The sequence below is a fragment of the Larimichthys crocea genome, chromosome VI, assembly GCF_000972845.2.
Source record: "Larimichthys crocea isolate SSNF chromosome VI, L_crocea_2.0, whole genome shotgun sequence".
Lineage (NCBI taxonomy): Eukaryota > Metazoa > Chordata > Actinopteri > Sciaenidae > Larimichthys > Larimichthys crocea.
In genome coordinates this window covers 21183427-21201422 of record NC_040016.1, presented here as the reverse complement: position 1 = coordinate 21201422, position 17996 = coordinate 21183427, and positions in this window count along the sequence as shown.

Below are 17996 nucleotides of genomic sequence, written 5' to 3'. Positions count from 1 at the left end.
TCACAGCTCTGTCTGGATTTGGCACACATGTGCAAAAAGATCCACTAGATGGCAACATGACACCACTGAATGGTCGCTATGTTGAGCAGCAGGAGAGACATAAGCTCAAATCCTGGATATCAAACCTACAAACACTGATATAACTAACAATTAACTCACAACACCCCTCCAGTTTCATTAAATGTTCTCAAGTTTCTTTCAATATGCTGAACTATATTTTCCCTATTGACACACTTTGAGTAAATTCTGTAATGCTGTAAAATATGATTCTGTCCCATATCAATTCCAACCCATTTGGCATTTCAATGAAGATCTATGGGATGTGAATGAAATTAGATTGAGAAAAATCTCAATATGGAGTGCTGATTGAAGTACTCATCTATTCCATGATGACAAGGTAAAAAGGAAGCTTGCATGATAAACCCAGAAGCTCCAGAACATCTACTAAATGGACCTTTGGTGACCTTGGGTTTTCAAGATCAAGAATGAACTCATTTGACATTTTAACAATATTGTATGAAATCTCCACTAGCCAATGAAGACCAGAACGTCTACTAAATAAACCTCGTTGTGAGATTGTTTTGTTGACCCTGTGTCTGTGAATGATACTCTTTGTGACCCAAAAATGTCACTGCTACACCCCGCAATCTGAGCTGGTTTAATATTTTATAGATGTGTTGACAATAGTACATTTCCCTACACTACACAAGGCGCAGTGAATGCCTCACTTCAAAACAGTATGTGGGACTTGGGGGGGGTGACTGTTTTATTCTGCCGAGCTGTAAGAGCAAAGCTGAAACTTATTTTTTACAAAGACATGGACGGCGAATCAAATATTTATTCGGGCATAAACCGTTCTTTGGTCACCACAGTTTTATACATTATACATAACAGTCTTGGCCATAGATCCTTAGATTGTGCATGCATTTGTGTGTGTGTGTGTGTGTCTTTGCTTGGCACTCTTATATGTGACTGTAGATATAAGGACTTGTCTAGACAACAGATCAGCTTTATGTGTACACTGGGCAGCTTTATATCCACACTGACTTACACACACACACACATTTCAGCTTTTTCATGGCTTTGTTGGGTTGTTGTGGGACCATTTTCTTTTATCTGATGTACTGAGGCTTCAAGGACCTTCAGACAAATAAGCAGAGTTTCTTTGCGAGATGTCTTGAGCAGAGAGGAGAGGGTAGGGTGAGAAATAAGGGAAGGTGGAGTGGATGGGAGAAGAGTGGAGATGAGAGAGGAGAGAAAACGACAGAGAGTGCAAGGACGGGATGAAGCAAGGGAGCAGGGGGAAGAGGAGGAGGAGGAGGAGGAGGAGGAGTGAAAATAGCTGTCAGGACAAAGAGAAGTTGGAAGAGAGAACGAATGAGGCGAGAGGGAATTAGGCACCCAGCCAGCATGTCGATGTGGGACACAGATGAGTTTGATGGGCCATATTTGTCCACTGGCTCCATACAGGCCTGATGTGTGTCTGTTCATGTGGAGGTTAATGGGGCCAAGCTGAGTTACAAGTGGGGCCTGTGTGAGCAATGATCCTTAGACTCCACGTGGGCCTGTGTTTGTGTTCACTTACAGTATGTGGGCTAATTGATTGTGGGAAGGTGGGCTGCATGTGGGTCAATACTGTGTCTAAAGTATTTTATCTGTACTATATATGCATATTAAACTGAAATACTGGGTTAAATATTTAAAAAGTCACTTAAATAGACACAGTCAGTCACACAAGATGCTGAAAACAAATCAGAAACATTACTGGCTTGGTTTTTCGGTATGTAACAAACATAACATTTAAAAAAAAGTATATTTATGTTTATGTTTTTTAAATGAAAGGTGCTGTACAGCTCAATGCTACGGAAGCCCTAAAAGGCCATACATACATACATTTTATTCCACCCGTTTTCCCATGATAACGAGATAATTAATTCAAAATCTAGAGAAAACAAAACAATAGTCATAATGCCCTTTTTAATTCAAAATAATGAACTTTGAGGCTGAATTTCTGCAAAATGATACAGTAAATATGCTTTATACTGAGTGAGTGAACAGTCAGGATGGTCCTGAGATCATCGTCAGACTATCGTTTTGTTTTCTCGAGAACTTGAATTAATTATCTCGTTATCATGGGAAAACGGGTGGAATAAAATGTATGTATATATGGCCTTTTAGGGCTTCCGTACAATTCAATTCATCTTCACTGATCTTATATTTCTTTTTTTTTTAATTGACAGATAAAAAAAGGTTACGTGTTGTACTCTTTATATTTACGCAGGCAACAGTTGAACAGGAGCGAATACCGTATGATGAACTCCAGCACATTTCACACACGTGTTATTGTTAATGTCAGTGTTGTGCAATTCAAATGTGTTTCACAGATAATAGGCAATATAATAAGACATAAAATAATAATAAGAAAATAAACAGATAAGAAGAGAAGACAATAAGAAAACAGACAAGTCTTACTGCTGATCACTCATCCTGTGACTCTATGATAAAAACCAAAAGTTATCGTTCTGTACGGAAACCCAGAGAGGAAATTGGTCCTTGAGGCCACGTTTTACTACATTTTGTGCACATACAAAGTGCACAGAGAGCTAGCACAAGCTGGAAGATACAACAGCTGTCAACTCTGAATATAATTTTCACAATTTAATCAAACATTTTTTCTCTCATTGGTCACTTCAGGGCTCCGTAGTGGCGCTCCGCTTCGGAACAACTCAAAGATTTATGCCAGGTAATAAATAATGGAACGGATGTAAATGAAGGCTGATGATAAATAAACATATGAAAAGAAAAAAATGTTAATTATTTACAATTAATACACAAAAAACGTGTTGTCATGGTTACACCGGTTGTCAAACCGCGTCTTCTGTGTGTTTGCGTCTGTTTGCATCCCGTTAGACCATCTGTCTTTGTGGCCACCTGATTGACCTTGTAATAAGTCACATGACATTAGCCCATTAACATAAATACTGTAGATGGAAACGTGTTTCTGCATCATCTTAGTTGTTCCCTTATAGATTTGCTTTACTTCTTCAGCCCGTTTCCTTTTGCTGTGGATCTTGCCTTTCTTTTCATGTCAAGTGGATTTAACCTTGACCTTGACCTTCTCTCTGACTGCAGCTGTCAAAGCTTCCTCTGAGGTCCGGTCTACCCTCACAGTTGTGTGTGTGTTTCTTTTTCCGACAGAAAAAGATGACACAGTAGCCTGTAATAACACTTGCGTCCAAGGACCCACTGTACCCCACGGGAGTCTGGATTCAATGTCAGGCTGTGCTGCCTTGGTGAACTCCTTACAGACGCAGTTTTGGGGTCCGGGAGCTCCTTTGGAAAGTCTAGACTCAACAACAAAAATTGCCACTGACTAATTCATTCCAGCTGCATCAGTTAATTTGCAAAATTGAGCTTCATTTACTTTACCACATACATGTAATACGATGGTACTTGATGAATGATGCACAATGTTTTTAATTAAATAGTGGATCAAATACGAACTGCAACCAATTTCCTATTTGTTCCCTCAGACTCATTAATTACACACGGCTTTCCTCTCATCAATTCATGAAATAACTCAATTTCCTCTGCATTACTGAAGCACATGGGATCCAATCAGAGTATCTGTAGTTTATTAAATGATTGATTGTGGTGGGTTGGCATGGTACCACAAGCGGGGTAATCTTCATAAGACATGCATTTTGAGTTACCGTGGAGCTTCACCCGGGCCCAAACATTACCTCTTGGATCCACAACACGCGTACGGTATCTCCCATCAGCCGTCAGCCATCAATATACATACACACACTTCCTCACGCAGAGTAATTCCGATCATCACCGTGATGATCGCCATCTTCTTGGCGGCATTTCGACGGCAGCAACATTCATCTTCACACCTCATTAGCCAAAAGACAAGGATGTCGGGATCATCACACACACACACAATCACACAAAAAGACACACATGATGTATACAAATGCTCTTGCACACATGCACAAAAACACACGCTGTCATGCACAAGCAGACAATCCTCACGCATGCACACACACTCCACCTCCCGCAAAGACACCTGCAGCATGCAGAGCAGTGTTGTTCCATAATGAGCGCCCACCCCATTATTATCTGTGTAACATATAATCACTGCAAGTTAGCCTTTGTTATACACCATACACATGGTTATACGTCATGGTGTCTGTGTCTTGAAATGATAATGATGCTGCTACGTTCACACACCAAGACGCAGAGAAACAGGTTTGACTTTTATAAAATGGAATGGATTTTTATGCTTTTAATATAATATTTAATATTTTTCAGCTTCACGATTGCCAAGACACGCTTAATGAAACTGGGATCCAGCTGATCTTCATCTTCACCTTCTTAACACAGCAGACGTCTTCTCTTGCAAATGTGTTAATACATTTTTCACACCCTTTCTTCAAAACTGTTCACACATATCTCATCGAAAGACCCGACACACTATTGGACGAACTATGTTAAACAAAAGGACAAAAAAAGAAAAAGAAAAACATCTTCACAGCTGATGGAAACTTGAAATAATTATGATTCTATAATGCGCGACTGTGTGTGTGTGTGTGTTGTTGTTTCTCCCCACCCCTCCCTCTCTCTCTCAGCACAGAGGAGACCTCAGGTGAGACTTATTATCTCGTCAGCTTGAGCTGACTTAAGGAGGTGTCTCTCTCTCTCTCTCTTGTCTCTCTCTCTACTCTTTCCCTGCAGGTGACCTGGTGAGGAGGTTGAGGCTCTGGTTCCCCCATGCCAGGAGTCCGTTGAGCTGTTTGGGTTTTGTTATTTTAGTTTTGGTTCTGAGGTTTCCTGGTAGTCCTGTTTTCGGTCTTTTCCTTTCATTTCTGTAGTGGGTTTTAGGCAGGTTTAGTTTGGGGGTGGATGCTGGGTGCGACGGCCGTTGGCTGGCTCAGTGTTCTCTTTCTTGTTTATTTTGGCCAGGAACCTCCAACCCTTTTGTTTGGTTGTTTTCTTGGGGTGTTTTCGGGCCTTGCGAGCCCTTGAGGTCCGTAACACTGCTTCTTATGTCCATAGAGGCTGCTGAGTCCAGTTACAGTGCCGGTTTGCCCAGCTCTGGTTCTGATACGAAACCCCCTCTTCCAAAACATCTGTGGTACAAACACTAAAACTCCACCTCTGATCTGAGCTCACAGTCTGGCCAGCCTGGCTTACAAACTGAGCATCAGCTAACAGCAGCTACAGTTCGCTGTTCACTGTCCATCAATGTGTATGTAATGACTCACAATATGCATCATGATAAGTTTAAATATAACCATGATAATAATAGAAACTAAAAGTCAGTCCCAGATTTACTTTTGTCTGGTGCATCCTCTTCCGTTGCCTCTGTCATTATGTCTTTAGAGCCCAGTTATATTGTCCATTTGCCCAGCTCCTGTTCTGGCACGACACCGGCTCCACTCCCCGTGCCTGAAAACTTGACTAATACCACTGACTAGTCCAACAGCAAGAAGCCGGTTGCTCTTGCCTTTTCTCTTCTTAGCTTCAACATCCTCTTTGTTCTATTCTCCTCTGCCCTCGTGTCCATAGAGGCTACTGAGCCTAAATTACATTGGCTACTTGCCCAGCTCAGGTTCTGGCACGACACCGGCCCCACTCCCAACTCCCCAACCAGTGGTCCAAAACATCTGTGGTACAAACACTAACACTCCTCCGGCCCTCTAAGCTCACAGTCCGGGCAGCCTGGCTAACAAACTGAGCTAACAGCAGCTACAGCTGTCAGCAGTTTACTTCACTGTTCATCAGGAAACTCTGTAAATCACAGAGAGTTGAGGCGGAGCAGCCGGAGGACATCAGAGGGAAAACCAATTAGATAATCACTTCTCTCGTACTTCCATGGATAATTGGATTTATTTAGTTTTTTACCTGGACTTATTTATTTATTTTTTGTTTACATGTGTTTTCATTAAGTTATTGAAGTTACCTTTTGTTCACTGTACAGTACCGACCCGTCTGCATTTGGGTTCACTTCAACTAAACCGTAACCCACCAGGGTTTTCCCAAAATTCCCAAACGGTAAAGAGTAGGACACGACGTCTGTGCTCTCTTCCTTATGTCTGAAGTAAAAGGCATGTATAACTACTGCTACAAAGTGATACACTATAGAGACCAGGTGATAAAAAACAGCTTTATGTGCAAAATGAAAGTGACTAAAGAGCACAGAAACAACAAATTGTAAACAAAAGGGACAGAATGCAATTTAATCCAGAGACCAGGATCTATCAGGTTTTTTAATTTCTTGCTATATTTTGGGAGTAAACAGAGCGTTTGATTTATATGGATGAACAGAGGAGGTGTTTATTGTGCCGTAGGGCACTGTGATACACAAGGAATACATTATTAGTTTATGACTTAACAGAAATCTGGTAAACTGTACTTCACCCCAAAACTGACAGACAGTGCATCCTACTTTAATGCGTCAGTATTAATGATTATAATGAGATATTAAGACATAACCACACTGAGCTATGTGCATACTTTCAGAAAATAAACTTTTTAGAAGTTTTGTGCCATTAGACGAAGAGTTTCTAAAAAGAAATATATGATACAGTATGTACTAGTTAGCAGTGGTGTCTCGATGGGCCATAACAATGGTACCAAAGCCTGAAGAATGGGCAAACAGCTGCAGTCATTTCTACTAAGTCAACTTCCCTTTGTGCACTGCTTTATGTAACCGTCATTAATTATTTAGATAAGTAGTGAGGGACCAATAAAGCTTAATTAAAAACTGAACAAGGTGATTGAGGCAAAAAGCAACAGAGTGCTGGTACTGTTTCAGCTGCATGTCCTCAGTAATTGGGTGATCGAAATAGATGAGACAAAAGATCAGAGGACAGGGAAAAACAAGCGTGAAGTAATGAATTTGTGAGTCTCATCAGAAGTTAGATTGGAGTGGATTAGACTCTAGTAATATCTACAAGATTTAAGAGAATCTACAACAGTCTATTATCTATTACATCACATAATTAGATGTCTTGAGGACCTGTAGCTGTTAAAATGAGAGAGTGCGGGCCAGAGCTGGCCCACCAAAGGGTCAACTCTGGCCCACACTGCATGACAGAGGTTTTCCAAGAAGAAATAAGTGGATCAGTTCTGTTTTTTTAAATGATTTTTTTCCAGTCAACATGACGAAAAATGCAAAAACTGGCAAGGACAACTGAGAAAAGAGAACATAAACAAGTTGTTGGCAGCTTTGAGGAAACAGCAGTCTGTATTGAGTCATAGCCAAGAGATCGGCAATGCATCTCTGAAAGTTAGCTACCTTATTACTAATGGTATAGCTTTAGTATAAAGGCCATACTCTGGAGTTGAAGTTGTCAAGACATGCATGCAGAAGGTTGCAGAAACCATGAAGATAGGACAAACGTAGGGGGTGTTGTTATTTCTACATCATTTATACCTGAGATCAGATTGAACTGTATCTGGCCCATGAACTGAAATGAGTTTGAAACCTCTGATATAGACAGACTCTTAGAGACGAGACATTATATTTGATAAAGGCTTGACAAAAATGAGTAGCTCACTGATCCAAATGCAAACAAGACCAATTGAGTAACAGTTCACTTTGACGTTGGCTAACTCCTTTAGGCACATCTGATTGCTGTCAGTCACGCTGAGCCATATCTCTGTTTATATCATCAACTAACAAATTACAAACAATTCCTCTAGAAAGATGAACACCTGAACATATGTCAGCATGACGAGAGCAACCTAAAGTGACAGAAAGCACCTCAGGGAGCTGTCGGGACGTCCATCTTTGTATACGTCTATGCTCCCACACGACTCTCTATATATTTATGGATGTTTGTGCAGTTTCATTCATGTCTGACCAATGGGGAGGAATAAACAATGAGTGGAACGTGTCGACGTTCAAAGCAAAAAAATGCAGGATGCGGTCCTCATATGTATAGAAATACAAGAACACAACATACATAAAGTGCCTGTGCAGTCTCACACACACACACACCAGGGATTCAGGCTCTAAGTCCGGATGAGGCGAGATACTTTGGTAGGTAATTGCAGCTCGTCTCGCCTTTGAAGTGAGGTGAAGCATAGGTCGGCCGAAGTTTCAAACATGGAGGAGGCTGGGGTTGGTGGGGTGAAGTGTGTGTGTGTGTGTGTGTGTGTGTGTTGTGATGGTAGACCGGGAGAGAAAAAAAGGCAAACTGTAAGTCAGTTTAATCTATTGAGACCTGGAGGTAAAATACATCAGCTGGAGAAACCAGGGGCTTTTAGAGAGAGATAGAGAAATATGGAAGACCCAGTGAGGAGAGTGAGAAGGAAAGGGACAGAGACAGGCGAGATAAGGTGGGAATAAGGTTAGGAAGATAGAAAGAGAGACACATATTTCTAAGGTTAGAAAAATATAGTAAAATTGAGAAATTCAAGGACGACTTCATCATTCCTAAAGACATCTTCTGAAGCGTGATTATGTATTTCTAAGTAGAAACTGACACATAAATTCTCCATGAAAACCGCCATGTTTCTTTCTGCTTCACAGTGGTCGTAAACAAGGATCCAGGTTTTAACTAACATTAATTAGTGACGAGTGCCCACGACACGAGTCAACTGTGTTTTGGCGTAACACACAAAGATGCGCCACCAACACCCATCCACAGCCCCATGGACTGCCATGTTAAAAAGGCGGGAACATTTCTGGAGGAAAGCAGAAGTAACGCTTCTTTGAATCGCTCTAAAGGTCACATTTCTTCATTTATCAACACAAAATAACTATGTAGACGTTCAGGAAGGGCTCAGGATGCTCCCAGTGATTTCGGTTCAATGTTTGGAAATACGGTTTGGCCAGAAATCCTTCCTGTTCGAGGGGTGGTCTCAGCATTTTCTCTCTCTCTCTGTCAGCATTTCCAACTGACATTCTAACAGGTGCAGTAACTGCTCTGCTGATTAGGGCCGGCAGTTGGTCCTGGTTGCTTGGCAACCTTAAACCTGCCTGAAGGAGGAGAGGAGGGGAGGGGCTATTTTCAAAATAAGAGTCCCTTCAAAATAAGACTCTGCTCATTGTAGTAATGACATGATAATTGCTAACATTAACGGCTAATGCAAGAATTAATGGCTAGTGCGTTAGCTCTATATGCTCATGTGTGTAAATAAACATGTTAAAAATGACTATTTGAGGTGTGCTTTTTGAATACAGACCACTCGTCACTCTCAAACTTTTTGCAGGAATTTTCTAGTTACATTTAATTTCAGCGTTTAAGTTACTTACTCCTAACCCTTTCTGCAATGCAGCATTCAAATCTAAGGTTGAAACGTACCGTACCTAACTTACCTAACTCCTGGGTGAAAGTTTGCTTGACTCGTCCATCCAGCCCACTCTGTCCATATGCAGATGATCTCACTCTTTGTACTATGTCACCTGACTTTGAAGCACTAAACTACTCAGACACATCCAGACCAAGCAGCAACCTCAATGGCTGTTAAGTAAAGCCAATGTGGAAGTGTCAAAAACTGCAGCTCCCTGAACGCCCACTTGAGGCTGGCTACAGTACAAGTGAATCTCCATAAGTCTCTATATTCAAATGCCCAACTTCAAAGCAGAAATAAACATGTTTACAGCCTGGTACAAAACACGGTTGTGGTCTCTTTTGTATTTGGGTCTGAGTCTATGAAAAGATCATTATGCATTGAGCTATTCTGAAGCTAAATAAGTAATAACATTTAAGATGTGAACCTTGATGACAATGGATAATAGTGCAGCTTATGAGAAGATGCTGTTTTTGTATCATTGAAAGGGAATAAACATCCCCAGAATGATGTTTGGAGAATGGTTGCAGGCATCACTGTGGTTGATGGAGTGGAAGTCAGCTTTTATTGAAGTGTTTGGTTGTTTTATTTCCAAAAGCAATACCAAAGCAGTGAAAAAATACATGATTTGGAGGTTTATAATGTTGATGCTGCAGACTACTATGCAATCAGGGCCTCTGGCAAGAACAGGTCGCCCCATAAACCAAGCTGCTTTCACTGTGAATAAGGAGTCAGATTATAAAACTGGGTCGTTATTTGCAGGTTGTTCAAGGAAAAAAACCCAAAAAACTGTATTGTGAGGTCAAGAAGTAAAGTCAGAGAACAGTACGACACACGGAGGAGGAGGAGGAGGAGGCATTATTTGGGAGTTACATAAAAAAGAAAAGATTCCCAAAATAGGGTGCAGCTTTACAGTTACCGAGACAGAATACTGAGAGTGAAGTAGGGGGTTTAATTGGGACCGAGATAGAATGGGGATCGAGAAACAATTTGTACAGGAGATAAGTGGAAGGTTGCAGACCAGTGGGAGTCTGACTCGAGGGTTTCTATTGGAGGAGCTCAAGGGCAACTTGACTTGCTGGTCTAAAGATGTCTAGACGTCGGGTTTTAAAATTGAAAAAGAAAATGGTTCATTAGTTGGAGCTTTTTAAAAAAAAATTTATTTGTCGGTACTGTGAAAGAAGCTAAGTGCCACCAGAAATACTCCATTATAAGTAGTTCCATTATGTTAACACTGCCCTGACTAATTGGACTAACCGTGATTTTCCCCGTGCCTCAGGAAGACCTCATCTACCCTCCTCCTGCTCTGTTTGTTCCCATAACTGCACTTTTTTGGATACCTGTCACCACCAACCAGACGCCCCTGCGACCTGCACGTCCTCCACACAATAAAATATCTTAAAGTGATTCAGTCTCTCGGTTCGTGTTTTCACCTTGAGTCCTAATGCTGCTGTCTTTGCAAAATGGAGATGAATTACCGAGCTGATCACCAATTATGACACTAAACCATCGGAGGAAGTAATGCGAGGAAGGATTTACATTTGACTCCAGAAAGCATAAATAAAAGTGAGGCTGTTTGCTGACTCTGTAACTCTGACTGACTGATTCTCTGCATCGCAGTCCACATTGAAATATTGTAATTTAAGCAGTAATAAAACATCAGTTATGTGAGTTGCTCTTGAAGAGAAATTCACAACAAATTTTGGCTCCAACTTGATCTTGAAATTTTTAAATATGCAGCAAAGGAAGATGCACGTCAGATAATTAAAAGTGTCTCACTAATAAGAAGTTCTGTTTTAAGAACTGGGCAGACCAAATCGGAGATAGACTGAGAGAGCAAGGAGGGAAAAGAGAGGGAAGAGAGAGAAATGATTGGTAATTGAAAGATAAAATGGTAATCATCCAGAAGGGGGCGAAAGATTAGAACGCTCCTTTTTCATTTAGGTGGCAGGCACATGGGAGCAACGGAGACGGAGAGAGGGAAGTTAGAGAAGAAGAAGGAGGAAAGAGAGAAATATCCGAGAGACAACTAGGGAGGGGGGGAGAGAAAAAGAGCGATCTGCTCAAATTCCACTTTTCTACCACTCATCCTTCTTCATAATAGAACTGTCAAGTCAATGTGGAGCTTAGCGACAAGCTCCTGCCTCGCGCTCTCTCTTTTACTCTCCATCTATTTATCCCTCTTTTTTTTTTCTCCTCCTCTGTTTCACTTTACTCCCTTTTCACCCTCTCTCGTACGGTCACTCTAGTCCTTTCGATTCATTTCATGCTGCTGTTGCCATGGCTTTTTGTCCAACTTTTTACCCCCATCCTCATCCTTTTGCAGTGTTTCGCGTACCTCAGTCCGATCAGAGAAAACTTAGCTCGAAGGTGTTTTCGCTTCCTTTTATTGCATTTTGTTATTTCACGTTTAATTTGCCACTTCCTGCGCACTTCCTCTACCTCTGTCTGATTTCATCCTCCTGCTAATCTCCTTTTCTCTTCCTCTCTACAGATGTAGTTTACTCATCCCTTCCTCTCTCTTTTCTTCCCCTCACTCTTTAATCCCGTTCAATTTCCTCCCTATTTGGTGTGCGCATGTAAATCTTGCCTAAAAGCTCAGCACTTAAACAGCACCGTCTGCCCGGGTTCTGAATATTTGATACATCCCACTTTCATGCAAAACAACCCTACACTTTCTCCAGCTGTGTTGTTTAGAGGCGATAACGTTACATTGGGATGGAACAGCCTTGTGGTCCCATTAAACGTGACAAACACAAGTCTAGCAAAGGTCAGAGGTCAGTATTCATGAACTATACTGGTTGAACACAGACCTGTGGAACTCACTGCACCATTCACTATCATATATAACTGAAAACCAAGCTGCGACGTCCACGGCTGTGAAGTGAAGCCAGTGTGAAAGTGCCAAGAACTGCAGTTCCTCAAACGTCCACTTGAGGCTGGCTGCAGAAGTGAGTCAGTCTCCATAAGTCCCCATGTTCAAATGTCCAACTTCACAGCAGAAATAAACATGTTTACAGCCTGGTACATGAAAATAGTTTTGATCTGTATAACACCAACACTCCCAGGATCCTCCTTCTCCTTCTCCGGCCTCCACAGCCTCTGTGCCTGGAGAACAGACAGTAAATATAATTTTCAAGTTTTTCATTTTTCTGTTTTTGCAATCAAATTATTGACACAATTTCTAATCGTAACCCTGTTAGCTATTTATCTAATAACTGACTGATTAACTTATAAAAAGACAAATGTAACTTAAACTGCAAAGAGCCCTTAGGTTAATTAGACAGTCCCACCAGGATTTCGTGGGCCTTTTTTGAGATAGCTGCAGCCTAAAATGCCTGATGTTGCATGAGGTTTTAAAAAAAATTGCGGTGCTTTTTACATTTTTGTTGCGATTTTGTTGCGGGAGGAAGTGACGGGCCCCGGGAAGCGGCGAGGTCTGGGCGGGCGGGTGCTGTAAAGCTCGCGGCCAGAGCCATGAGCCACCTTCGCCTGGAAATGCGCCCGGCAGGGGGCCAGCCAGTGCCGGGGAGAGAGGTCCCACGAGGGGATCCTCCCGCACCGTGCATCCCACGGGCAGACTGCGCGGAAGAATCGTGGTGATGAGTTAAAATTGAATTCACGGGGGTTCACTGAAGTTGCGTTGAAGTTGCAAATGGCAACATCGCGAATTCCTGGAGAGTTTACTGCAGAACAACTAATTTTGTTAGTTTGAAACAGAAAATTAAAGTTAACGTACATCGCTCCGTGACTATTCTATCCCAGACTAATTCTCTCAGAGCAGCTGTCAATCATAAAATGAAATCCCCCCTTTTTATAGCATCTGAACGAATCATTAAAACCAAACTCATCAGTGAAGTAAACACCTGAACTGCCTATAGTGACAGAGAGCATCTAGGATTTTGATATTTTTAGTTTGCTCCATGTTCCGATTGAGATGTTTCGTCTTCACTTTCAGGGATCTATCACATCGACCAGCTTTAATTTTTTTTCAGTCACTGGTAAAAAGATTTTGAAAGAAGTGTTAGCTTTTTCAGTCACTGGTAAAAAGATTTTGAAAGAAGTGTTAGCTTGTGCACACACACATACACACCGACCATTTAAAGGATTTAACCCATGACCTTTCAGCTACACGACGGCCTTTCTAAACCGCCCAAACGGCCCCGCCAAGCTGATGAAAGGAGGAGGAATGAGATCCTCCAGCCGCGGCTCCCTCCTCCTGCTTTTCAATTCCTCTCTCTGTGGGTCCGTGCAGCAAAAACACTGTGAAGAATATTCGCCCTCCGTGTCATCCTCACTGCTGCTCGCCCTCTGCGATACATCGCTGCAGATTCACGTAGGGAGAATGATTCGTCTTTCTACCTTTGTCCATTTGTCTTCACTGTGGGCTGGCAAAAAGAAAAATGCCATGGAGGATAGTTTTCAGTTTTTCTCCTCTTGTCTTGCTGGCTTGCTTCTTGTCCTAGTTTTAATTCTTTATATATCTCTTCAAGATGTCAGCTAGTGTTTGCTTGACTGTAACAGAGCTTATCTGAATTCTACGTCTCCAAATTGTTTGTCAGGCTTTATTATGAAGTGCATTACTTTGTTGTCATCTGACTGTCATAGCAGAAAGTCAGTGGTATCTGACACTAGCACTCTTTGGCAGGTCTCTTGAGGAAGACCACATCTGTGATGGATGAATCATGAGGACAGTTTGGGGTAAACTTGCTCAGACTATCCAGAGCCATCCTGCAGTGGCAGAGCTGATTTGAGTTTAGAGCACAGCAGACTTCAGCTTTAGAGCTTCGGCTTTGCGAAACATTCGATTTTTGCATGTCATTTCATATTTGCAGGAGCAGTCAGCAGCAGCGATGACTTCCCATTTTCAACACCACAGGGGAAAAACAGCAGTATAGCAGACTGAAACAGTTCTATCTGAAAACATTAGATGATCTCCACTGCACTCTGAGATGGCAAAGGTTAATCTATGTCAAAGCTTTAGTACCATTCAACTCACGTAGAGCTAAATGTATTGACTAATCCGATGTTTGAGGATGTTCAGTTTTGGTTAAGCTATTTGCGGCTATGGAATGAAGCCATTCTGTTTTATTTTGAAAGGTAACTCTCCTCTCGTTTCAGGTCACTTCCTCATGTGTCACCGGTCTGATTGTCTTCCCTGATTCCCGATTGTGTCCACCTGTTCCCCTCTACCTCCACGTGTTCATATAGTCTGCGTCTCCCTTTGTCCACAGCCGTAGTATTTGTCTTCAAGCCTGTCTTCGCCTTAGCGTTGTTCCTTTTAAAGAGTGATTTTGCTTGGTATTGTTCTTAGTTCAGCTTAGAGTTTTTCTAGTTGTAGATTTTCAGTTCAGGCTTTTGTTTTTCCTCCTCAGGGGTGATTTTAGTTTCTCGTCCTCAGATTAGTGTGCCTCCAGGTTCAGGAGTGATTTTTAGTTTAGCATTTTCTTTATTAGATTAGGTTATCCTCCGGCTGGAGCGTCTTTTGTTTTGAGTCAGTGTTTCTTAGTCATAGATAGTTTGAGCTGTACTTCCTCCGACTGGAGCGATTATTATTTTGATACTGTTCATAGCCGGTTTATTTGCTCTCCTTAGAGCCGTAGGTTTCATTGCCTTTTGTTTTGTCACTTTGTAAGAGGTGAGCCTTGCTGCCACTTAATAAAGCCTGCTGTGTTTCACACCATCTCTGCACCTGAGTCCTGTGTCCTGGTCTGGTCTTTGACACATTCTGTTTATGATCAAATTGTATTTTCATTTGGTGGCATAGAAATGCAACATCTACAGAATTGTATGAGGATGTTATGCATGTTATCTGTCATCTGCACATATGTCTATGGGATGCAGTGAAATATTACTGATTTAAGAAAATAATAATAATTAAATAACACGTCAAAAACAATCTATAAAAGGTCCATTGAAACTAAGCAGAACAAAAACTTTAATTATATATGTGCGTGCGTGTCCACCCTGCACTTTTATGTAAATCAAACCCAGAAATTTCCAACTCAGGGCCCAGATAAAAGACATTAAACAGAATAAATTACACACGAGAGAACCATGAAAGAAGATAATTTAAAAACTATTTTCATGTCTTGCAAAGAGACAACTGTACCAGTGTATCCAACATGTAGTGCTAAATGTTTTCTGTGATGATTTCTTAGCACAGTTTGAAGTATTGACTCCGGCAGCTTTTCACCATCTAAGTAATATTCTCATGCTCAAAAGAAGCATAAAAAAATGTCTTTCAGTTTCAGTGGGAGATGATACGATGGAAAAATCACGTGTTTATTTCCCTTTTTTTAAGCGCAGTCCTTCTTCTCTGCAGCGAGAGTGATCTATCGGAGCGCTTTCCCTCTCTCACTGTTTCCTTTCACTGCAGAAAAATGTGCTAAAGGAATATTCTTCACCTTTTGTCTATGTGTAGCACCTCTCGCCGTGTGATACCGTATGTAGTAGCTGTGCAAAATCAAAAGTTTCTGTCTGCATACTCAGCAGGTATAAGCGTGTGTGTGTGTGTTCCTATCCTGCCGTTTAAATGACATCCTAGAGAGGCCCCCGAGGATGAGAATTGGAAGCAAGTTACTCATTCAATTCAGAGCGCTGAGACTGTGGTGGAAGAAAAAGAGAGACAGAGAGAGCGAGAGAGAGGGGAGGGGAGGGAGGAAGGTGCTGAAATAGGTAGAAGATGGAGGAGAGGAAATGGAGCGAACAGAGTGGATAAGTCAGGATGTGGTGGGAAAACAAGGCAAAGAGGGGAGAAGAAAGGGAAATGGAAATGGGGAGATGGAGTGGAAATCAAAGCTAAAAGGCAGGGAGAGGTAGAGAACATAGAGAACATGCAGGAAGGAGCTTGTAGAGAAGGCTTAAAAGGAAAGACTGAAAAGTGACGAGCTGAAGAAAATCAGTGATGCATTCAACCAGAACGCCTCAAACGTTTCCTCTAGTTCTGTCCATTTCTGTTTTTTTTTTCATCCCATTATGAATTTTTCCACAAGATTTGGATGCATGCAGGGTCTCATGCCGTCTACGAGCTGCTTGTAAGAGACCTTTGTGTGTGTGTGTGTGTGTGTGTGTGTGCAGGAGTGGCAAGGTGTCACTAATTCACGATTACGATGTAATCAGACCGTGTCAAGTTTGATTTGATCAGCACAGGCGTGTTTGTGCTAACGTTACTGAAGGATGCAATCACTCCTGTCACCGTGCCACCGCTGCCATGTCTCACAATTTAACTCAATCAATCACAAAATGAAACCTCTAAATGTTAAAGCAGCAATGGCAGATTTCTCATTGGCCAAACATATCGTGAACACAATATTGACTTTAAAAAGTTGACAAAGGAGCACAGATGCATCGCTCATGTTGGTAGTTAGTACATTACCTTAGCTGAAATACTCACAGAAAGACGATGAGCAGGTAATCAAAGCACAGAAACACCAGAAGATTCTGAATCACTGGCAGAAGTGGCGTGGTGTTTATTTAACAAAAATAATAAGCACGTAATTTCAGGTGGCGACTAGAGTTCAACATTTTGTAATTGTCACTCTTCAGCCAACCAACCGATGCAAGCCCAGTTTGTTAACGGTAGCGGAGTATGAATCCAGACCAACCAAGATCGTGCAGGTGATCCAGTGGTGGGGGTGTCCCGGGTCATGCTGTTCACAAATGCACGAGGACCCCAACACTATGCAGTCCCACCAGGATTTCGTGGCCTTTTTTGAGATCGTTGCGGCCTAAAATCCCTGATGTTGCATGAGGTTTTCAAGAAAATTGCGGTGAAAGTTGCGGTGCTTTTTACATTTTTGTTGCGATTTTGTTGCAGGAGGAAGTGAAAGTTGCGATAAGTTGCGATTCGACAGTCACGGAGAGGGCGCAGCGAGCACTTAGTCCACGGCCCCGGGAAGCGGCGAGGTCCGGGTGGGCGGGCGCTTTCCAAGCCGACCCAGAGCTGGTTGTGGTGCCCCGCCACGGAGGAAATGCGCCTGGCGGGAAAAATCGTGGTGATTGGTTAAAATTGCAACACTGCCCTGAATTCACGACGATTCACTGAAGTTGTGTTGAAGTTGCAAATCGCAACATCGCGAATTCCTGGAGGGTCTGACTATGTAGGTCCAGTGTCCTTCTCTTTTGCTACTGCTACTGTCTTCACCAGCTACTTGCCAACTTTGCCTCAGCATTAGGCAGTGTCTTCACCAGCTACTTGCCAACTTTGCCTCAGCATTAGGCAGGAAATGAAGCTGATGAGAGCCAAAACAATCAGCTGAAAGACGCTAAAGCACTTCTTGGAACTACTGTAAGGGAAATTGACCGATTGCTCTATTTGGGTTTGATATCATGAGTGATCCCTTTCACAGTACACGCAGTCATTTAGTTGTTAGTATAAAAAAAGATGTTGAAATAGGCAGACAGGTTAGTAAAAGTACAATTTCTATTAACTTTTGCAATCCGTAACATTTGATGCGTACGATTCGTGTCAAGCTCAATAAATGTGCAATCATGACGGAGTCGCACAGAAACGACAATAAAAGAAAAGGTGAAGAGTGAAGAGAGCACAAGTGAATGACAGATGAGAGACTCTGAGAGAAACATACGCAAACACATTTCCACATTAAAAAAAAATGATACGATCGCTCCGTTCCTTCTTGGAATCTCGGCAATAATCACTTCCTCTGACGCCCTTTATTTCTCCT